At 25.5% G+C, this 25,408-nt stretch overlaps 1 protein-coding gene and 1 non-coding gene across 2 annotated transcripts in view; one reads left to right on the forward strand and one right to left on the reverse strand.

Moving 5' to 3' along the window:
* The window catches only part of LOC127283717 (uncharacterized), a 189,354-nt gene that overhangs the window by 147,054 nt on the left and 16,892 nt on the right, over nucleotides 1-25,408 (reverse strand). The gene's annotated exons all lie outside the window — the stretch shown is intronic.
* Trnaa-ugc (transfer RNA alanine (anticodon UGC)) lies at nucleotides 16,357-16,428 on the forward strand. Its single transcript has one exon. It is a non-coding gene; the product is annotated as a tRNA-Ala (tRNA).

Raw genomic sequence — 25,408 nt, forward strand, 5'->3', positions numbered from 1 at the left:
AAATTGATTATAATCGACTTTTCATATAAATGCGCGCAGCTCAACAGCAGCACAGGTGAATTCAACAAGCCATAAAATATATATATTTTTTTATTTGACAAAAGTATATATTGTGTATTTCGCAATAATTCAACAGTATATGAGCAAATATATATTAATTTTTTTTATGACGAATGGATATTTGTTCAATATATATATATATATATATATATATATATATATATATATATATATATATATATATATATATATATATATATATATGTATATAGAATATATGTAAATTCAGCAAAGGCTGCGCCTTACAAATTTTGCACATATTAAAACAATCTTACTCTCTAAATCTGAATTAGTCACTTTTAACTAATTCAACTGCGCCGATTCATTCATGAAATGAATAAGTATCCGTTTTGACTAGTTTTTAATCAAAAATGACTAATTGATAGTGAAAAACTGCACTATCAAATTGATTCAAATATTGGGATTAATTTTAAGAAATTATCCGGAAATTGAGATCAATTTCTTCACTGCACTGATTTTTTAAAGTGTTAAAATTAATTTTATTATGAATTTTAAAACAGAGAGAAGCAAAAATTATTTATAGTTAGCAGTTGAATAAAAAAAAAAATTTGTTTGCAGATAAATAAAAATACACCAACCTTTATTTATGTTCGTCACAGCAGATTTAAGGTAAGTTCATAATCACAACAACTTGAAAAGTTTTAATTATTTTTATGGTTCAAACGACTATCAACAATTTAATTATTTAATTATTAATGAACAAAATTTGAACATTGCGCACTTAATAAACATTTTTCATTCGTTGTCAATTAATGCAACTAATAATTTCGTGCTACACAATATCTTATGGTGCTAACAACAAATACCTTCTTCGTTTTCGGCAAGCGATGCATTATTTCACGGTGAATCACTGAATTTGATTGGCTATGACAAATATTCCATTTCCATCGTGAAAATAGAATATTGTCGGAGACAATCAAATTCATCAGTGATTCTCCGTGAAAAAGGATCGCTCGCCGAAAACCAGAAGGTATGTAAGCACCTTTAATTGCCAGATGACATTTTTAAACAAACAGGGTTGGGAAGAAAGAGCCCAAAATATATTCGTTCAAAGGGTTGGTTGTCCCCACTCACCATTTGTCATAATTCTCGTCAACTACCGCACCCTGCTCTGGTGAAAATTTAGTGACTTTATTATTGAAATTAAAAGTTATACTATAGAGACGCTTGCTTTTCACCGAACGGTCAATACGTCGAACAGACAAAATGTCGAAAAGCCATAACCTCGAAAAGCCAAGACGTCGAACAGTCAATACATCGAACGGACAAAATATCGATAAGCCAAAATATCGATAAGCCAAAATATCGAAAAGCCAAAACATCGAACAGCCAATACGTCGAACGGACAAAATGTCAAAAAATTTTATTGACTCAAGTATAATTATAGTTAAGTCAATAAAATTTTTCAACATTTTGTCCGTTCGACGTATTGGCTGTTCGATGTTTTGGCTTTTCGATATTTTGGCTTATCCATATTTTGTCCCTTCGGTGTATTGACTGTTCGACGTCTTGGCTATTCGACATTTTGACCGTTCGACGTCTTGGCTTTTCGTGGTTATGGCTTTTCGACATTTTGTCTGTTCGACGTATTGACCGTTGGCTGAAAAGCAAGCGTCTCGTTACTATATAGTTACTGAATTTTCACTAGAGCAGGGTGCGGTAGTTGACGCGAATTATGACAAATAGTAAGTGGGGGACAATGACATCCTTCCCGTCCAAAGCAGAGTTGGGTAGGATAAAAATTTTGTCCAACAGCAATTTTCGGAAAATGTATTTAATTGTTTAGGGCGTGTTCACAATACAGTTATGTACACTTTCCAAAAGTTACTGTTGGACAAAATTTCATTCCTACCTAACTCTGCTTTGGACAAACATATTTTGTGCTCTTGCTTCCCAACCCTGTTTGCTTACAAATGGCATATAGCATTTACACCATCGGCAAACAATTTTCTTCACTTTGCATTTTCCGAAATACACTTACCTGATTGGTTGTCCACAATGAATCAGATTCTGCACAACCAATCAGGTAAGTGTATTTCGAAAAATGCAAAGTGAAGAAAATTTTTTGCCGAACGTGTAAATGCTCCATGACATTTGTCAATTAAGATATTGTGTCAATTAAATTGCATTTAATTGACAACGAATGAAAAATGTTTATTAAGTGCGCAATGTTTAAATTTTGTTCATTTACAATTAAATTATTTAATTGTTAATAGTCATTTCACCCATAAAAATAATTAAAAATTTTCAAGTGTTGTGATTATAAACTTACCTTAAATCTGCTGTGACGAACATAAATAAAGGTTAGTGTATTTTTATAACAGTGTAGTAATACCTTTTCTACATAGTCTTTTTTTTTTTTTAAAAATAGAGCATCACTAAAGGATTCTGACTCGATCAATATAACCTTTTTTTCACATTATTAAGTGTTCTCTTCTGATTGCAAGTCTATATTATGCGTTAGTTTCACAACGACTTACAGCTGTCGGAACGACCGTTACTTTCAACACTATAGAGCTAAACTCGCAGCGTCCGGAGCATTTTTTACCAACTCATGAAATGTTGCTTAATGTTATAGTATATGTGCATTATAGATTTTCATACTATGACGAGAAGTGGCATTAGTAATATAGCAATTTTCATTGTTCTTATACACCAACAACATATTAAGAGCAATACTGAATCTAAGATTAGTTATTATTTTACGACATATACTGATTCCAATTATACAATATCTTTTGTGTAGGTATAATTCTAGTTGAAATTGAAACAAATTATTTATATTATCGCTGTTATATTATGTTTTGCATTTAATAATATAATATACTATAATTTTATGTAATTATAATAATATTAATAATAATAATAATAATATAAATATTTCAAAGTGCAAGGTTTGGTTTATAATATTATATAGTAAATATTATCATTATAATAATAATATATTATTATAGTATCAATTATATAAAAAGTGTAAATTAAATTTTTGAAAAAAAGTGGAAAAATACATGAGTAAAGCTAATACACCTGCTTTCCATTGATGCAACTGACTTGAATTCTTTTGAATGCCCCTGCAGGTATATAATCGAAATTAAAGGCCAGGTGGATTCGAAAACATAAGTATTCGTTTCGTTATGCCCCCCTCTGGTGCAAGGGAGAGGGAATGAAACCATCCTTTATTGTGTTTGACGAAAATGGCTTATCTAATCTCGTGTCCCTTTTTTAGACAAAATTAGCTAAAAGCAGTATATAAATAAGATATGCAGTTATTGTATTTGCAAACCACTTTGTATTGCTTTGGAATTTCCTACTTTCACACAGATATATATATATACAATATATATATATATGAATTGTATGTTGTAGTTCTTGTTTCGAAGGGCGCAGGTGAACGACTTTGTAACGCGTGAACGATCTTACAGCCGGAAAGTACATACTTGAATACTTTCCCCTGGTATCAAACTTATGCTTTTTATCATTCATACCTTTTCCGTGGGGTATAACGGACCCCACATGAGCCATCTTTCTGATCTTTATATATATAGATTTTCCATTTTTTTTACTTTTTTATATATTATTATTTGTATTTCTTCTTAACAATTATAGTTTTGTTATATATTATATTAAAAAAATGATTTGAATTTGTAAATTATAGATCGTGCAATACACATAATAATAAATGTTACTTAACTGTGTTCTATATAACTATTTTATATTCGAATATAAGATCGTATAAGTCAAAGTAATGCGAGATTTATGCTTTTGCGATTAAACGTGCTCCAGTTGCTTTACACCTTCCTTAATTGACAAAAAAACACATTGAAGAATTTCTTTTATATGCAAAAATTGATTTTGAATTTATAATATATTGTCGATTTGTGTATTGAATCTTTTAATTTTAAACTTTATTCTTTATACGGGAAAAATCTTTAAATTATCGTCAACCGGGGCTATTCTGGTATACAACAGTAATATTAATATTACAATTCGGATTGTTGTCAATACAAGTGTATGTTGTATTAACAACACGAATTGTTTGTTGTCAGTTTTGTTTAGTTTGCAATTCCGTACAGTTGCAGAAGCAAACCCTCTGTCGATTGCTGATGGAACAATCCGAATTTGTTCAGCTGACAGGTTTATTGTTCCATGTCTCGTGGTCATTTTGAATTCTCGCAAAGTACAGATCGTCGAGTCATTTGCTTCTGGCACATGTACCACTTTTGCTTTTATTATTAATTTTTTTTTTAAATAACAAAGTACTGTTAAATAATGAATCCGGTTAAAGTGAAAAATCTATTGCAAAAGTGTAGTGAATGGATGAAGAGACAATTTTTATCGTTTATCGGTAAGTTATACTCGGTTACCATAATTTCACCTTAAAAAATACAAAATGTATATTAAATATTATTTAACAACAAATTTCAACTCAAAATAATTTTTTGGTTTCAGGTCAAAGAATTTGATTCAGAAGCTGAATGTTCCACAGATTTTAATGCTAATAAAACTGGTGATAAGACCTACGGAAATCTGCTATCGATTATTTTAGAAGGCGAAGAAACTGAACAAATTGTATTAGACGGATCAAAGCTTTGTTAATACAACAAATTGTATTGCCGATTTAACAATTTAGTTTTGTTATTTCAACTGTTCCATAACAAATTTCTTTGTTCATCAAACAATTCTGTTTGTTCACCGAACAATTCGAATAGTTTTAATAACAATCCCATTTCAACAATTTTTTGTTGTTCTTAAAACAAATAGAACTGCTGGTGCTATATTGACAATCCGGAATTGTTGTGTGGACTTAATTTTTAGAAACCACAACAATTCTTTTTTCTCCGTGTAACTGTAATGTTATTATAGTAAATTTGGTTTTAGAAATCAGAAAAAAATTTATAAAAACGAACAAATTTTGTAGGAAATTTGAAAGTTTTGTGAAAATCTGTACCAATAATAAAATTCACGAATGTTAGTGTCAAAAATATTTAAAATAAATGTTCAAAATTTTAAGGGGTTATTCTGGTGCAACATTCAAAATAATTATATATTATACGAAAATCCGTTTCCTAATAAGTAAAAAAAAAACTATTAGCAAATTAAATAGTAAAATTTTACTAAAAATTAGTGAGAATTCGTTCACTAATTCAAATTTAGAGAGTACCTGCGTGTTTAAATGTCAATTTTTCCCCATATTATTTATGTAAATATTATTTCTCTTTCTAAAGAAGAAATTAGTTATTTTTTATAGGCATAAATCGATTCAATTAACGGTTAAAAGGCAATTTTTTTTTTAGCTAATATATGTTAGGGAATGGATATAACCTTTTAGTAGGTATAACTGTCTCACCATATATGTATATTATATATTGTACTATATACATATATATATACCGTTCAGTTTTTGTCGGTCGATTTTACCGGCACTATTTTTCTTTTAAATAAAATCGATAAATGCGTCAATCACGTGTCAAGTATCTCCATCACACGTGACTCGACAATTTTTGCCCCCGGAGTTTCAGCTGTGAATAAAATGCGTTAATACCAATACCTGCCTCTATATACACACCACTTGACCGAATCGGATCGCATTCGTTGACGACGCGACGGCAGAATTTTATATATATCCCTCTTTTGTATCGATTCTAATCTTATAATGCAAGCTATATACTCGGTATCAACGAACCTTTATGGTTTTGTTAGGATCAATGGATTAAGTTATACATATATAGATATATAACATTATTATATACGTATACGTATATATATATATTTCTATTTAACAAAAGAAAAAGTAGGTGAAAGAAACGTTTGTATTTTTTTTTGTTTTTTTGTCAACTTTCCCATTTCTTTAATATGAAATTTCGATGATAATATCTTTCTTCACTATTATTCTCGTATAAACTTTCTTTCTTTTCAAATTTTATAATTGTGAAAATTATTCGATAAAGAAAACAACGTTTACAATAATATGTTCTCGAATCAGATTTTCTCATAAAATTTATTATATATATATATATATATTTAGATATACCGCGAGTTCAAGTATAAATATTGAAGTTATATCCTGTATAGAATTGTTATTACGTAAGAGGTTTTCAATATAATCATAAGCGGCTCGTTAGATGGCATCGACCTCCGGTATCGTAATTGGCAAAACTAACGGAAAACGCGAACTCTATACACACAAATGGAACCTTCGCGGATTCTCACGCACATCCGCGCGCAGCTTCGCTTTTTATAAAAACCATTATACGATTGAAACTCATCTTTAGAGAAGAAAAACAAACCTGTTGATTTTATAATATATATATATATATATATATATATATATATATAATAGAGAGAAAGAAAGAATTAAAAAAAGAAAAAATAAGACTAATGAATTTTAATTTGAAAAACTGAATCGCGAATACTTAAAAAAGATTACAACAATAGAAATATATTCAATTGCAAAATTTAAGACAGCCCAAAACTGTCCCAGCATTGGCAAAACTATCAATTGTTCGAATTATCAAAAGATCGAAAACTTTTTACTTATTTAATTATTTAATAATTTCTTTACTTTCTATGTTTTATATAGAGTATTTTAACCCATTAAGGACTAAATGTACCAAAATTTCACTTAATGTTTGGCAATTTTAAACCAACACAATATAAAAATCAAATACGGTAAATTCTTGAACATTTGATATCCGTCATATTGGATACGCCATTTTGAATTTTTAAAAATCGACCTCTGATTCGTATAGTCAGCAACCCCAAAAACCCCCGAGTATCAATTTTCAAGTGGATACGATGAATTTTTAACTTTAATGTCCGCCATATTGGATTTGCCATTTTGAATTTTTGAATTAAATTATTAATTAATTAGTGAAATCTTACTGATTCAAATATTTAGAGAGTATATCTATTTATTATTTTAACTTTTAAAAATTCGATTTTAGGATAATTCGAATTTCTCAAAATTCGGTATTTTGGTAATTTGAAATTTTAGAAATTTAATTCTTTCAGAAAATAAATATCAAATTTTATAAAAGCATTTTCAAATTTTGTAAAACCATTTTTAAGTCCTGGTAAATATTGTAAAAAGCGAAATTTCCATATAAGAAATATACTAATCATTTATAAACTTTTATGAAATTTACTATATTTATAATAAAATTTGGTATCATTTAATAATAAATCAAATACGATCTACTAAATTTTATTATAACTATATTGTAAATTTCATAAAAGTTTATTAAATATTAGTATTTCTTATATGGAAATTTCGCTTTTTAAAATATTTTCTACGACTTGAAAATACTTTCACGAAATTTGAATATGCTTTTATAAAATTTAATATTTATTTTCTTTCAGTGTTGATAATTAGAATATTTAGAAACTTAAATTTTTGAAAATTCGCTTTTTGGTATAATTCAAACTTTCAGAAATTCGATCTTTTGGTTATTCGAACGAATTTTTATAGGATAATCATCATAATTCTTAAAGTTGATTTACACAAATTAAGGAAATTAAATATAATAGAATTTTTAGATTATGAATCTTGTTGATGTTGTTGACTTCATATTTTAACAGTAGTTTTCTATTTAGGTTTATTTTGAGTAACGTGAAGTTGTCTTTTAACTCATTTTGATACAGATCTCACAATATGAGTCCATCTTTTTTTTCTGTAATTTAATCATATTGGCAATTCTGGAATTTCGCACTTAAGCGGCATATATGCTATATATATTCACAAGCAAAAATATAAAAATCAATCGCGCAATATTTTCAGAACTCTCAAATATCAAAAATGTTATTACTCGGGAATTATTCCCTTTAATTTAAAGAATGCTATAATCATGATCGACTTATGGAAGCGAGTGCATTCACATTTTGCAAACTCGATTTGAAAGAAAAGTACGAGCTCGCTCTTCCTCGACTTAATAACCACTTTTCATTTCAGATTCGACCCCCCAAGATGTGAATCGAAAATGCAAACGGAAGCACATCGTGACTTCGAAACGAATGATTGTACTCAACCTCCTTGCGACGAGGAGAGGAGAATTCGTCCGATCTACAACGATAATGATTTCGAGGTCGATTTAGTGAATGGGTATGGGGTTATCATTTTACAAAATCTGCAAAATAATACCGCACTTAAAACAATACCACCCGGATAAATATAGAAATGTGAAAAATTAGCTTCGATATCTATCGGAATTTTTTTTTTTTTTTTTCTATATCGTAAACGAGTTATCTAAATGAATAAGCTTTTGGTTGCTTTTAAATCCAAAACAGACGGAAATAGAGATTTAGATAAATTTTTACCTCATTATCATAAATTAGTTTTTGCAATTATTTACAAAAAAAAGAAAAAAAAGTACAAAATTTTTGTAGAATAGTCGTGTATAGTGTATATATATACATATAAGCAGCGCAATGAAAAACAGTTGTTACGCCCCTCGGAAAGCTATTATTTTGAGATTCCGGAGAGATGATAGCAGGTATAAAGATTTCACTCAGGCTGACAGTGATACCGAGAGCCCAACAATGGCGCATTACAGGAACCATGATTTTGTTAAACTCGATGAGAGGCAATCTACGGATACAATGCGCGTGGGTTGGTCCTGGGCTTTTAAGGTAACCAATTCCTTATGTATATGTATATGTATATATTGTTTATAAAAATACTTATATGCAGTTTTGTATATAGATATACTAACATTAACTCAACGGACATGAATGAAGATTTTGCATGTTGCGCGAGAAAATCCTTGGGACCAACCGCAAAATCCACTACTATTACAACTTTGGACCTCATAATAAAAGATAAATGGCAACATACCACTTATATATTCGTAAACGAAGATGAAACTTGATGCATTTTTGACATTTTTATATATACGTAACTCAATATAATAATATAAGAACCGCGAGTTATTCTCCTTGTCAGAAGGAATCCCTGAATCCAAAATTCATATACTGTTCTTGTATAAATCTGCTATATATGTAAGCAGGAATGTTAAAATAAGAATTTATTTTTTACTTCTTCAATATATGGGTGATTCTCGTGAAATATATATTCCTTTTTGTGAGTTTGAAAAGAAAATTTTTTTAATGTATTTTAAGTTGGATATTGAGTTAAATAACTATGCCAAACTTCAAGTTACTCAAAATAATCAAGGCCGCAGATTTCTAGATAAGCATAATTTGCAAAGTGATTTTAAATTACAATTATTTTTTCTAATATTTCATTAGAATTTTTTTTTTACAGTAATATATGAATATTTAGTAATATTTTTAAGTAAAAAAAAAAGTTATTATTTATTGAAACAATAATTAATTTCATAGGTTTTGAAATTTAAGTTGTCAGTGAAAAGAGGAATTTTTCATTTAATATAAATAAGATTAAAATTCAGAGTGTATCGTATTTCTTATAGAGAAATAATTTTAAAAATCTCCCGTACATTAGCCGAGAAAACAAACCCTATATATTTATAATGTCAAAAAGCTATATCCGGATTTCACGAGATAAAAAATTTTTGCAACCATTATTTCATTACCCGAGTAGAAATCCCCAAGGTATGCCTAAAATGATAATTGGCCCTAAGTTGGTCCTAACTTGGCAGAAAATGTTAATATTTCCTAATTTGGTCCTAACTTGGTCCTGCTTTTACAAGCCATTTTAGTAATATCGGAGTATTTTGGCATTATTAATTATAATTAATAATAATATTATAATAATATAATTATAATAATAAAATAATAATAAAATAATAAAAAAAAATATATAAATACAATAATAAAAATAATAAAAAAATAAAAATATACCATAGTTTTTTAAAAATTTTAATTAATTATTAATTAAATTTATATTAAACAAAATGAGAAGGGTTACATTTAATTTGAATTTTTTTGCCCCTACTTTTTCAACCCTAGCAGACGAAACGGACGAAACTATAAGCAGAAGTTATTTAGAGGTTAAGTTCTTCTGTAAAAAGTGCAATGTAATTCTGCTTGTTTATTGATTTATTATTATTATTTATTATTATTGATTACATTTTTTTATTTTTATTATATACACCCAGAAAAAAGGGATTGTTTATTTGAAAAAGTCAGTTGCTTTGATTTGTTTTGTATCATTCGAAACAAATTTCCTTTTAAACAAAAAGTTTTTCTAAAATTTACATAAAGTTTCTTTGATTGAAATAAGTTGAAAAATTGAAAAGAATAAAAATTTCAATCAAAGAAGTTTCAATACTAATATAAAATCAAAAAAAAATTCTTTGATTAAAAAAATTAAAATTTTTCTGAAACAAAGATAATTTTTTTCAAAGAAACTTATTTCTATAAAATTAAAAAAAAAGATTTTATATCGAAGAAAACTATAGTGGAAGAAACTGATTTATTTAAATCATAGGGTGCAAGCTAAACCTTTGTAAAAGTCCAGTTATATTTAAATGTTTATTTTTTTAAAAAATCTACGAATATTTGATTGTTAATACATTATTTATGTATATACATGGTAATATATATTATATATGCGTGAAGAAACAAAGATTTTATAAGTAAGTTTTTGTATATATGTATGTACTAAAAGTAAGCAAATATATTATTTTCAATATAAAATACAAAATTATGTTATCAAAATTTATTAACAAATAATTAATCCTATTAAAATTATGTGAATTTTAAAAAAGCTGATCCTATCTAGGACCTAAAAAGGACCCTTATATTGGTCCTAAATAGGCACCCAAATTAGGACCAGGCTAAAATCGCATCACCAACCATTTTAGGACCAAGTTAGACTGCCAAGATAGGACCTAGATAATAAAACGGCAAACTAGATAGGACCAAGTTAGGACCATTTTTCAATTCCCACACGGGTATAATTATTAAAAGATGTTTTTTTTCATTTTTGGCCCCCCCCCCATTTCATTTTCATAATTATATAAAAAATAATTTAAGTAATAGCTGCTTCTTACAGTTTTACATTTTTACAGATGACTAAAATTATTATATAACTAAAATAACAAAAACTCATTATGTATATTAACTAAAATGAAACAGACGTGACAATGTCGGTATATGTATTCTTCATAAAAAGAGCTTTAATCTTCGTTTGAAAAAATTCTAAAAAGATTTATCTTTGCAGAAATGTATCTGATGATGAGGACACAGAATTCTGTGTCGAAACGCGTCATGTGTCAATTGTTGCAATAAACTAAAAGCCATTTAGGCCAAAAATGAAAAAAAAAAAACATCATTTAATTGAAATATATTGGCTTTAACCTAGAAATTTTAATTATTTCATTATATTCTGCTTTTCTTTCATTACTATTAAAAACATAAATTTAAATCACACAGAATATTGGCCAAGAATATATTTTTTATAATAATTAAATTACTTAAAAAATGATTGTTACTTACATAATATAAATATTCTATTGTTATAGAGATCATCATATTTATATCAATGATAATATTCGAAATTTGAAAAATCCAAACTCACCTGAAACAAAAACAGAAAAATTTTATTAATTAATAAATATATAATTTTTGATAATTATCATTAATTTATAATAATAATAATAATAATTATTATTATTTTAAATTTTTTCTCAATTTTTGTCACTGTAAAGAAAGTTTATATATAATGTTATACAACTAAATATAATTTTGCAAAAGTTTTCTAATAGTGATAATTGCAAATGAAAAGGCAATTGAAGACTTTGCTATATATATTTATTATACAATATTAAAGCCCTTCATCAGGTCAAGAACATCGCAGGTGAAATTTAATTAAGACGAGAAAGTCGATAATTAAGTTTCTTCCGCGACCTTGTTACCGCGCGGACTTCAATAAAGAAGCATATAATTGCCCTAAGTCAAGGACTCAGCTCAGAAACTCTGACATTATAGGTTTAGTTTCAATATTATAGTAAAAGTGAATTAATTCTTATATTAAAAACTCTATAATAGTTGAAATTACCAATATCCTTCTTCGAAAACATAAAAGTATGTGAAAATATCTTTTTCATAATTGCGTGCACGCGATAAAACTCCTCCCAATTGGGAATATTTATTGAATTATATATATATATATATATATATATATATATATATATATAGTTAGTAAATGTAGTTATTGAAGGTGTTTTAAAAATGTTACTTTTTTTCATAATTCCTCGTATATTTTCTTCTTTGATTATAATTACACTTTCACATTTTCAAAACTCATGAAAAAAAGCCTTTAAATTAAATTTAAAATTTTTCCGAAATTTAATTTATTTGGAGTTTTTATTCGCAACAGAATTTTAATATCGAAAATTTCATTAAGCCGAAATTCTATTTTCTCGAATTATTATTTTGCTGGAATTTAATTTGATCGAATTTCTATATATATATATTAGAGAATTAAATTTTTAATTCATCGAATTTGAATTTAACAGAATTTTTATTTTACAAAAAAAAAATATTTCTTTTCTAGCCGAATTTTCATTTGTTCGATTTTCTATATATTTCACATCAGAATTCTTAAAATGCAGAATTTTTATTTTACAGAATTTTCATTTGTCCCAGTAAATATAATTATCTGTGGCAAAAAAAAAAAATTTGGACGCGAATATTTAAATTAATTAATTATTTGCAACTTCGGATAAATGGAAATTCGTCGTTTTAAAAATTCTGTGAAATATAAATTAAATTTGAACAAATCAAAATTCTACTAAAAAAGAATTCTTTTTGCAAAATAAATATCAGCAAGAGTTTCCAGTGATGTCTATTTCCGGGAACTTTTTTACGTGGGAATTTAAATTTACGTTGGTCAAAATTGGAAATTGTGCCTCACCTTAAAGGTTTTAAATGACCATGTTGGTTTAAGCACTGCAAAAAGAAGTATCTTATTATAAGACACATTGGAAGCCAATTACCAAAATCATCTTACTATCCATTTTAAATCTTAGGAAACTAATGCATTTTAAGATGTTTTTGATAACTTAGGAGCAAAAGTTGTAAAAAACATCTTAAAAAGGCGATCAAAACATCTTACAATAAGATACTTCATTTTGCAGTGAGTATAATTAATTAGTAAATTCTTTAATATATAAATTCGGTTAAATGAAATTTCTGTCAAATATATAATAATAAGAAATTAAAATTCGGCTAAACATAAATTCAAAGGTAATAAAATATTCTGTCAAATGAAAATTTTAAGAAATTAATTTTAGATATTTACGCGTTCTACATTTTCATTATAAATATTATATACATTTTGTCTCGTCTTTTATAAATTTGACTTTCATTTTATTATAAAATATATATTGTGTGCGTCATATTAAATCTGGTTTATAAAATATTTCCATTTTTTGCTTTTCTATATTACATTCTCGAAAAAGACCTTCGATTGACAATAATTCCGAAACGATCATGAAATCGCCAGAGCATTGAGAAATTCCACCACAATTCCCACAGTATAAAAACATTACGGTATATAGAATCTCTCTCTCTCTCTCTCTCTCTCTCTCTCTCTCTCTCTCTTCTTCTTCTTCTTTAATTTTTATCCGCGATTCTCGTAAAATATTTCGCTCGTCCTTGATTCACCCCACGATTTCGCAGATTCCTGCGGAATTTTAATAGTGCGGATATTTATATGTGTGGTTTTTTTTCATTATAAATAAAAGCAATATCACATATATATATATAGGTACAGAAATTACATTTCAGTAGTGTGTTTGATTTTACCCATTATAAGCACGTATAATCGAATTGTCTGAGCGCGCGTCAAATAATAATGATAATAATAATACACGACAAAATTGGACATGTCCCACATTATTTTTCCAAGCCACCAATTCAATTTTCGCGAATCATGTGGTACGCATATGAATCATGATCCGTATATTACATTATACGCAAAATGATATCATTTACAAAAACCACTAAAAGAATTATATATATGATGACTTTGACCATTCGCGCGTGTATATGGTAAATTTACTTTTTAAATTGCATGATTTACCTTTAATAAAAAAATAATTAAAAAAAAGATAAACTCAATGTAGATATACGTCGTTCTTTCGTATAATTAGATCCTTGTAAATTTTATTACTTTTAGTAGTTTTAAAGTATTTATAAATTTCTACTTTCCGAATTTGAATTTGTATATATAATTATAAATTTATAATTTTTAAATCTGAATTATTAATAATTTTAACATTTAATAAAAAGTTAGACTGGAAAAAAAATTGATTCAATTCAAATAATTGCTGGTTACTTCACTATATATTATCCAATAAATGTTAAAATAATTTTTATTTGAATCAAACAAACATGTATTTGAACCAATAATTTCTGTATACTAGAAACAAATACAATTTAATTGACTCAAATAATTTTAAAACAAATACATATTTATATTTAGTAATTACAAACAAAATTTTTTGTTTAAGTTAGAAAATAAATAATTTTGTTTAATTTAATAAATTTTTTGGGATGTATTCGATTAACCCATATAAAAATTTATAGTTAGAATTTTTATTTTGAAGAAATTTATTTTCTTATTAGACGAATTTTTATTTTCCGAATTCACATTTAACCAGAATTTGTTTTTTTATACCAAATTTTTATTTAATTAACAAAATTTTTAGGTTCCAAACTTTTATTTGGCAGAATTTTTGTTTTACAAAATTTCTTTTTTATCTTACTTTTTATTTAATGAAATTTAAATTTAGCATAATTTTCATTCACCATAATTTTTTAAGTGATTTGGATTTCTAAATACAAAGCTGAAGTATATACGCAACGTTTATGATAAACGATTTTTAAAGAAATAATTTTTTAAAATGAAAAATTCTATAATTCTTTGCCTAAAAAATATTTCTTGTAGTTTTCATTAATCAACAAATTATTTCAAAAAATTTTTTTAGGAAAAAAATTATAGAATTTTTTATTTTAAAAAAATTATTTCTTTAAAAATCGTTTATCATAAACGTTGCGTACTTCAGCTTCGTTTCTATAAATGGCAAAATTTTCAATTCACCGAATCTTGATTTGTCTGAATTTTTGTTTATAAGAATTGTTATTTAATTGAATTATATATAAAACATTAATATTCGGTTAAATCAAATTTTTTAAAAATATATAAAGTTGTATAAAAAAAAAATCCAATAGACTAAGAATTCTATCAAATAAAAATTCAGTGTTTAAAAACTATGTAATATAAAAATTTGTTTAAAAAGAAATTCTGTTAATGCTAATTCGAAAAATAAAAATTTGTCTAAAAAATAATTATATCTAATAAAATTTTTTAAAATGAAAATTTTAACTATTGATTTTTACGGGATAATTTAAATAAAAATTTTATTTGTGAAAAAAATAAAATTTTTATATTTGAAACAAATAAAAAGTCATTATTTTAAGACAAATATATTTCATTTCATTTCATTTATTAAGTTAACGGGACATGCCCTTTCGTACAATAGTACTTATTATAATATATTTCATTCAAATAAATTTTATTTATCTAAAATAAAAGAAAAATTAAAAATCTTTTTTATTTGGTTAATTCAACCAAAATTTAATTGTTTTTAATAAGTATATATATTTACTCAAATTGGTTGACATTTTTACTAATTCATATATTTCTAGAGTAAGTAAAATTTTGTTTTATTTTTGAAATAAGTAAATAAAATTTTTATTTTAACAAAATAAAATTTAATTTAAACATATAAATATTTATTAAATAAATAAAATTAATATTTCTTAAAATTAGAACAAATGTTTCTTAAATCAAGAAATATTTTTAAGAACAAAAAAATATTCTCAAAATGTAAGAATTTGTTTTCCATTTTTAAATTATATTATATTTTATAAATTATAAAATTATTTTGTATTATTTAAAATGCAATTGATTTTATTCTTTTAAAAAAAAACACAAGCCAGGGTGATATATAATTTCTTAAATTTAGTATAAAATATTTTCAATATTTTAGCTGAATATTTTTTTCGTATAAACAAATATTTTTTTTTTTTGCTAATAATCAGAGTTTTAAATCGAAAACTGAATGAGATTGAAATATAAAAATTATCCCACATACCAATGTTAAAAAGTATAAAAGTTCTAAGCAAAAAACAAAAAAATTCAAAGCGTAACTCTATTGGTGTATCAAAATAAGGTATAAATATTATTAAAATAACGTTAAACATGAACAAAAAAGTCAAAATAACGAAAAGAAGAGATAAATTATTATCTGTCAGAGGGCTTGAAAAATTTTTGATGTCATCTTCAACGGGGATGTAGCTCAGTGGTAGAGCGTTCGCTTTGCATGTGAAAGGCCCCGGGTTCGATCCCCGGCATCTCCAATTTTTTTGCAATTTTTATCACATTTCTATTTTATGCCATTACATCATTTTTTAATAATATTAGTTTCTTTTTATTATTAATTAATAATTTTAATAAATTTACATTATTATTTTATTAATTTTAATAATTTTTCGTAATTCATTCCGTCTGTCCACACTTGAAGTTAGTCTTATTTTGTTCCTTTTGTTTTTCTAAAATTTTGACAAATTCTTGAGTTCGTAATATTTTATGGTTAACGCGACGGATATTTTTATTCATATCGTCATTAATTAAGTCATATACTAAGTGACAGTTTAAAGTAAAAAAAAAATATTGTTCATTGTATGCAGCACCAGTATATTTCCTACTTGGTATTTATAGAAAAAAAAGTTTCAATTATAATATAATTTTTATTATTATTTATAAATTTATTATATTATATATACATTTTTTTAAATATAATGATTATTACAGATAATTAGAACATTTTAACTTATAATTATTATTTCTTTCATTATTTTTCCATTATTCATTATTATTTATTATATATTATTATTCATAAATTTATTATTATTAATTTGTTTTTATTATTAATTATTAAATTGTTATATTTTTTTATCTGTAAACAATATAAAAATAGTTTGCTTTTTTAAAAAATTTTCAATTTAATTTCAATTTTTAATTTAAGTTTAAAGTTTAAAACATGACAAAGTTTTTTTTAGGTTTTATTTTTTCAAAATTTTTAAATATTTTTTAATTGCTTAATACTTTTTAAAATATATTTAAATAATAATTTAATTTTCTTTTTGATTATATAATTTTTTAATATTTATTAATTATCAATTAATTGAATTTAAAAAAAAACAGAAATTAAAAATTTTCCTTTGCAACGAAATATTTATAGAAAATACAAAAAAATATTTAGCAAAACTAATATTTTGTAATTTCAAATATTATAAAAAATCATCGAACATTGACTTTATCAAAAATATTTATTTCTAAAATTTTAATATTTATATTTTTAAATTTTTACTTAAAAATCTTATTTTTTTTACTATCAATTCACAAAAAAAATGATCTTACTCGTTATATACATTCTGTCAATAAGAAAATCCATTCGTCAGTAATATCTTTTATCCCAACAATCTCTGCCTTTTCGTATATACAGTATACATAAGTGACAAAGAATATTTTAATCATAATTAATTTTTCTCGGCATTTCAAGTGGCGGCTGTTATGTTGGCGATACTAGAATTGATTTCTCAACATTTACACCGCCAATTGTAACTATTGGTTTTAATTTATGTTTTTTTTATCATCACTTTTTTGATAGGTTTTTTCTTGGGTTTTCATTGTTGTTACCGTCAACAATCGAACTAATAGTTTTACAAGTTTATTAAATTTAAAAATTAACTTAGCTAAATTATTTTTGCTGTATTAACTAATTATGAGCTGGCTTAACTAAAAAATCACTATTTATATAACATCAAACTCATTTTTTTCTTTGTATAAATAAATGATAACGTGAAAATTAGAAATATACCTATTATTAATTTATTACTCCACTGATGCAGAATAATTATTATTATTTGAAAACAACCATTGCATTCAAAGTTGGACGCGCGTGTAATTTTGCTAGTTACTTAATAATTTTAATTTATTTACATTACTTCCTTTTTTTATAAATTTTTTTAATCTCATCAAAAACAGCAAAAATTACTATTTCCTTTAATTATTATTTTTTTCTATGTAAGTTATAAGAATCGGTATATCAAAACTACACAAAATTTAAAAATGTTACATTGAACAAAACATATAAATATTGTTATTTTTACATTCGATGTTTATACTTTTGTTATTATGATTATTTATAATTGTTCTTTAAAATTACTTTTTTTTACATTAAAAAAAAAAATTTTTTTGTTTGCTATTTTAAACATTGGAAATTTTTGTTTTTTGAAATTTATTTGTTACATAAATTTTTTTTTTTTTCAATTTGTTATGATATATAAGATATATATTTTTTAAATTTGTTTTTTACATAATATTTTTTTATACTTGTAATTTTTTATTTTATTTATTTATTTTGTACAATGTTTGTCTTCTTTTTTCATATTTTTTTTTATACTTTACCGAAATATAACTAAGAAAAAAAAGTTTTTAGTAAAAAAGAACAAAGGAAGAAAAACAAAAATTTTCAAATTAACAAAAAAAAATTTTACAGCACAGAAAATTAAAAGGCATTAAAATAAGCTGCAACGCTTCTTATTTTAATCCAATTTTGCTTATTTTAATACCAAAATGGATTAAAATAAGCAAAATTGGATTAAAATAAGAAGCGTTGCAGCTTATTTTAATGCTTTTTAATATTCTGTGAGTGTATATAACAAGCTATTGAAGAAAAATGATAAATAATTAAAATAACAAAAGTATAAACATCGAATGTAAAAATAATATTTATTTTTTGTTTCCTTTAGCATTTTTTTGAAATATTTATTTATGTAGCTTTGATATCGACTCTACCCGAGTCGAAATTTTTCCCTCTTTTCACCCTCGATTTTCTCAGCCTCTTTTCAGCCTGAAATCATAATGCGCTTATTTCCAAATCTGCATGTTTAGAGGTTGAAAAGAGGAATTTTTTCTTAATTTGAATTTTTCGAAGTTTTATTCCTCCTAAAAGTTTTATAGTATTTTACGACAAAGATCAATAAATATATCTTCAATAGGCTCAATAAATAATGTCCTTAAGAAAAAAAATCCAATTTTTAGATTTTTTTAATTTTATTTTTTCGTTTTTTAACCTCTTTTACGCCTCTCTAGTCATCTTTAAACCCTCCTTTCAGCCTCCAATATAGCAGATATTTCCACTTTTGCAAATTCGAGGTCGAAAAGAGGTTGGAGAGAATAAAAGGAGGATAAAAGGAGGTTTTTAGAGAACTTATAGAGAGTCTAAATTTCGACTCGGGTAAGTTAAATATTAATTCCGCCAGTAATTCGCCAATAAAAATTTTTGTCCATGTTTCAAAAAGTTCAGTTATATAATTTAAAAAAGAAAATAAATTTTTTTTTAAAGCAAAAAAAAAAAAATTGGTTTCCTTATAGTAATATAACATTATTTTTTACAGTTATAATAATTCAAAAACAAAAGATTGAATCCACTTTATCTTTTTAAAATTGATGTATTGCTCGCAATGAGGTTAATAACATTTTGATACCAACATACGAAAAATCATTCGTTATCCTTTAGATTGTACCATAAACCGACGAGTGACTTCTCAAATTTGATTTATGAGCTCTGTTTCCTGCCAGGGTACAATTTACAATAATTTCGAAAATTGAATTCATATTAGCAAGTCTAAAATAAATTTTGTGTTTAGTTTTTTTTTTTTTTTTGGTATTGTTAACCATTTTACAAGTGCGTATATATAGAGAGAGAGATTTTAGAATGAAGAGAAAAGATAAATGAATAAAAAAAAAAAGATAGAAAGAAATAAAAAAAAAAAAGATCGCGGCAAAGAGTTTCCGCTTAAAGGAAAGTAGGGATCTCGAAATTCTCGAGTCATTATATCCGCTAATAAATGTAGTATATCGCGGTGATTATCCTCCTAAGTATAGGTTGCTCTCGTATCGGTTGGCCATTGGCGATGACTGCACGTCAATGGCATGCACTGCCATAATTTATATCGTCGACTGTACCTCAAAAGACGAGAAGAGTACAAGAGAGTCTGACCAACGCAAATAAATCATAAATTCAACTCGAAGAGAGCACACGCGCATCCTTCAAACAGAGAGAGAGATATAGGGTTAAGGAGTAAAGTTCATTTTTAAACCCCATTAATACGTATTTTATCCTTAGCAAATATTTAACACTGTACATATAATAATACTATGTACACTAAATTTAAAGCTACTACTTTCCTCTGCTCAATAAGCGAAAAGAAACTGAAGTGAATATTTTCTAAAAATCATATTTTAAAATTATGTGTCTTTAACCCGGCGAGACTAAGGTTCAATTTTGTAACACCGTGACTAAGGTAGGGTAAATTTTACCCTATAATGATTTTCTGTTTCTATATTTAAGAAAAGCTTAAAATCATGGAAATTTTTTAACAAATTTGTTTTATATTCACAGAAAAAACTTGGACTCATTTTTGTTGCAACTCATTTTCTTTTGGGTATCGAAATGAGTATGGGACAAACTTCATGTTATTCAAAATGATATTGGCTGGAATTTCAGATTTCTAAGTTGGCATCATAAGCAGAATAATTTTGTATTTCAATTATTGTTTCTAATATTTCAACAACACCAGAAAGATTATTTTGACCAGTACGAATATTTAGAAGTTTTTAAATAAAAATTATTTATTATTATTTACGTAGATAATAATTAATTTCATAAGTTTTTAAATTTACCGCTATTATTTAAGTTGGCAGTACCGTTCCTGTTGTCAAAACACATGTTTTCATTTTTCTAACCTAAAAACATATTTCCTTTATTATTTTATTACGCGATTACAAGCAATTTTTAATCAAATATATTAAGTCTAGCGTGTTATTTACTTCTTTGTAATTATTATATTTCATGTTTTTGTGCAAAATTATTCGTTATTTCACAATATTTTTCCATTTTTCTTTTTCTCAAAATGAAACTTGCCTGTTTCATTTTGATACTTTTACCTTAGAACTCGAAATGAGACAACCAGTTTCATTTTTGTTGCGAATCAAATTGAGTATAGAATCTATACTCAATTTGAATTCAGGTTTTTTCTGTGTTGTCTAGTAATGTAATTTATTAGTGTCACAACAAAATTTGCATTTATATAAAAATCGCAGTAAAATTCAGCATTCCTAGTTCAAACTATCGAGGAATAAAAGTTTCATAGGGTAAAATTTACCCTACCTTAGTCACGGCGGGTTAATTATATAAAATCACTATTAGTATATATTGAAATAGAAACGATACTTTAAACTTGAAAAAAAAAAATATTATTAACTATTATTAATTGATTTAAAAAATGGCATATGCTAGTATTACTACAGGTTTGTATGAATTACTGCGTATCGTGTGCACCAATTACTACAGCGCTAAAAGCGTTGATTTAGAGGTTAGGTTGACTAGATAGACCACAGTAATAGCAGCATGTGAAAAATATACGCGCATGCTCTAATTACTGTGATAGGTTCAATTGAAACTTGAATAACTAATTTAATAATATAGTCGAAATATGCATCTTTAGTAAATATAATATCAAATATCATTTGAAATAATTTTTAAAGTCATTTTGAAACAGTTTTATGTTCTCAATTAGTAAGTTTTACTAATTTTGTAGAAATCGCGCAGCAATTGGGGCATCAGCAGTAATTGATACACTTACCCTATGTGACACTACGCGACAAAAACGTACTTAAGCTCCCAAAATTTTTAGGTTACATTTAGTGATAGTTTTAATTGATTTTGATAATTCACAATAATTTTAGATCCAAAATAATGACAGAAAAAAAAATTGCGACACCCCTTAACAACATTAATTTCGATGAGTTGAAATTTCACCGGTTCCTCCCCTTAATTGACTTAAATAATAATTATTTAATAAAAAAATAAATACTTATTTGATAATAGTCAATATAAGTAATTGATTATTTGAATCAAATACATTTTTTTCAGTGTTGACTTTATCACTATGATTGCGAGCGCGTATTCCCTACAGGTTAATTTATTTACAATTCTCATAAATATATTGACATAATAAAATAAAAGAAAAAGCAAAAAATAATAAAAATGTTCGTGACTGATGCACTGATAATGTTCATCATTTTCTGCGAACATTAATTTACTTTTATTTATGTACATATACAATCGATTATAATATAAATTATACATATATAATATAGGTTCTTATGGGAACTAGACGCATGAATATTCCTTACACTGCACTGCAAAAAGAAGTATCTTATTTTAAGATGTTTTGGTAGCATTTAGATGTTTAAAATGTCTTAATGTCTTAAAAACGCTACCAAAACATCTTAAAATAAGATTTGAATTGGTGACTAAGTTTTTGCTTTTGAATTAGTTAAATTTTATTAATTTGATAGTAAAGAATTTTTTTTCTACTATATTAGTTAAATTTTACTAATTCAAAAGCAAAAAGTGATTCATCTCACTAATTCAAATTTAGAGAGTGGACAATCCTTAAATGACATTTTTTTAAAATAAAAATTATGTCAAATAGGAATAATCTTTAATAAAAGTTTTGGTAAATAAGAATTCTGACATATTAAATGTGTGGAAAATTCATGCTTCCCCCCCCAAAAAAAATACCTGCTAAAATTTTTCTATAAATTTAGTATTTATAAAAATGTATGTCTATATATAATTTTAATATAAATCTAAAGACATGCACTTTTTGTGATATACATAAGAACTTAATAATTTTCTTCCTGGAAACGCGTGATTTTCAGGAGACCTTTGTCGCGAATGCGTGCTGCGAACATTCCGAATATACATATATACCAAACAAACACTGACTTTTTTTTTGAGAATTATGGTTCATATACCTTTTGTCACTTTTTCCCACGATCAAAAAGAAAAAAAAAGAGTTCTTTTTATTATAATATGTCAAATTTTCCATAGAAAGCGTACTACATGCGGCGAAAGTTGCACTGCATAGAAAAATAATAATAATTGATATTAATTTATATATACTATATATGAAACATGGATACATTTTTTTTATTATTATATGATTCTAGAAGAATTGGAGTTATAATGTAGGGGAAAGTGGGCAACAATGAATTACTATTTACAATATGGATCATTTCAATTTTATGAAAAATTATTGTAGAAAAATTAAATATATAAATTTGCGTTACAAACGTTAAAAAATTTAGCGTTGATTTATTATTTCCAATATAAGAAAATCAGAAAAGAACTTTATTTGACAAGTAACAATTTATTTTAAGTTTATGTAACTTGAGATTGGCAATACTGATTATAAATAATATTGACAGATTTTGTTTTGACCTTTAATATTTATGTACATAGCTAATAAATTTCGATTATTTGTTCATTCAAAATTTTATAAAAGTATTTTCAAGTTGTGGAAAATATATGGTAAAAAGTAAAATTTTCATTAAAGAAATTCTAATTTTTAATAGACTTTTATGAAATTTACAATAGTTACATATTAAAGGTAAAACGTATTTAATTCATTATACTAAATGCGATATACACTCTAAATCTGAATCAGTGAAATTTTCACTGATTCAGATTTAGAGTGTACCAAATTTTATTAAATCCTGTAGTAAGTTTATAATAGTTTTTCTAAAGTTTAAAACTTCTTACATAAAAATTATACTTTTTAGCATATATTTTCCACAATTTGAAAATATTTTTGATATATTTATTTTCTTTCCATGTACAACGTTTAAGAAAAAATTGGTATATTATTGCCCACTTTCTCATTATAGTTTCATTGCTTATACGCAAACCACATATAATTATAAACACCTTCCATTTATATATATGAAATATGGTGGAATAATTTGTTTTTTCTTTAAAATATATTTTTCACTAATCAGACAAAAAAAAAATCTATTTTGACGCAAAATAAAAAGTCATAAAAGTCAAACGAATAGCTTTAAAGTCTAAAAAAGGAAACATGTTCTTCAATAAACATCTGGCGCACTTTACAAACTAGTGTCGTCGCGACGAACTGGAAATATTTTTTCCTAGATTCCAGGAGTCTGTTTCCTTATTTTAACACTTGAGTCTAATCTATAAACACGAACGACGCGCGAGGTCATCGGAAGTTATTTTCATTTGAAATAAAAGTTCCTTCTCGCATGCTTCCTGTTAAAGACCAGACTTGGTATGGAAATTCTGTTACGTGTTTTTTTTTATACTTAAACCTTCATAAATTATAACGACACCCCTATATACACTATATATATATATATATGTATATATGGAGATGTACTCGCCACCACTGCTTTATTTTTGTCCCTATCCTAAAATAAATTTTTTTTCCTAACTTTCCAGCTCGTTGACTCGCATGTTTTACATATTATATAGTTGTATATCTATACAAAATGTACAACCATATAAAATTATAAATATTAGATAAAGATTTTTTTCTCTTATTTTCGAAGAAAAAGAAAAATTTTCTAATAAATTTTTCAAATATTATTTATGGTCGATATTCTCCAAAAAGAGGGTATTTTCATTTTTTTTTTGTTATATCATCTAAATATCTTATCATTTATTTGCTTTAAAGAAAAATGTAATTTAAAGATCCTATAACTATGATACTTTGTAAAAAACTAATTTTTTACATAAACATTTAGTGCAAAGTAACTTTTACTTGGACCAATTTAATAATCATAATCCTAACCTCTAAGTACCAAACTTTTACTGACCAAGGTGGCTCAGTAACGTTTGCCATGCTTCGACAAATTATCAAAGAAAATTAAAAGGCATTAAAATAAGCTGCAACGCTTATTATTTTAATCAAATTTTGCTTATTTTAATACCAAAATGGATTAAAATAAGCAAAATTGGATTAAAATAATAAGCGTTGCAGCTTATTTTAATGCCTTTTAATTTTCTGTGATCATTTCGCACTTGGGAATAAATAATTATATAAATTAAGAAAAGAAATAGAATTTCCAGTTACTTTATATAAAAAAAAACTTCTCTCTCTAAAATGACCAGTTTTTGGAAAATCATCCATATATAGAAAACTGAAAAATATTTCACATTTTTCATCCGAACCAAATTGCGTTGAGATGTACAAGATATAAATAATAATCTTGACAAATATGATGTCATACGCATTGTATATACATATAGAAGTAAAAAAAAGTGATGCGAGCAGGACCAATTTCCATTCATTGGTAATGCGACACTCAACATATCTTTTGTGCCGAAGGCCTCTTTTTTTTATACCTTTAGGAATAAATTACGAATATTCGTCGTCCTTTCAACGTTGAATTCATAAATGC

Source organism: Leptopilina boulardi, unplaced genomic scaffold, assembly GCF_019393585.1.
Source record: "Leptopilina boulardi isolate dan_hultmark-lab unplaced genomic scaffold, ZJU_Lbou_2.1 LbouV2_310, whole genome shotgun sequence".
Taxonomy (NCBI): Eukaryota; Metazoa; Arthropoda; class Insecta; order Hymenoptera; family Figitidae; genus Leptopilina; species Leptopilina boulardi.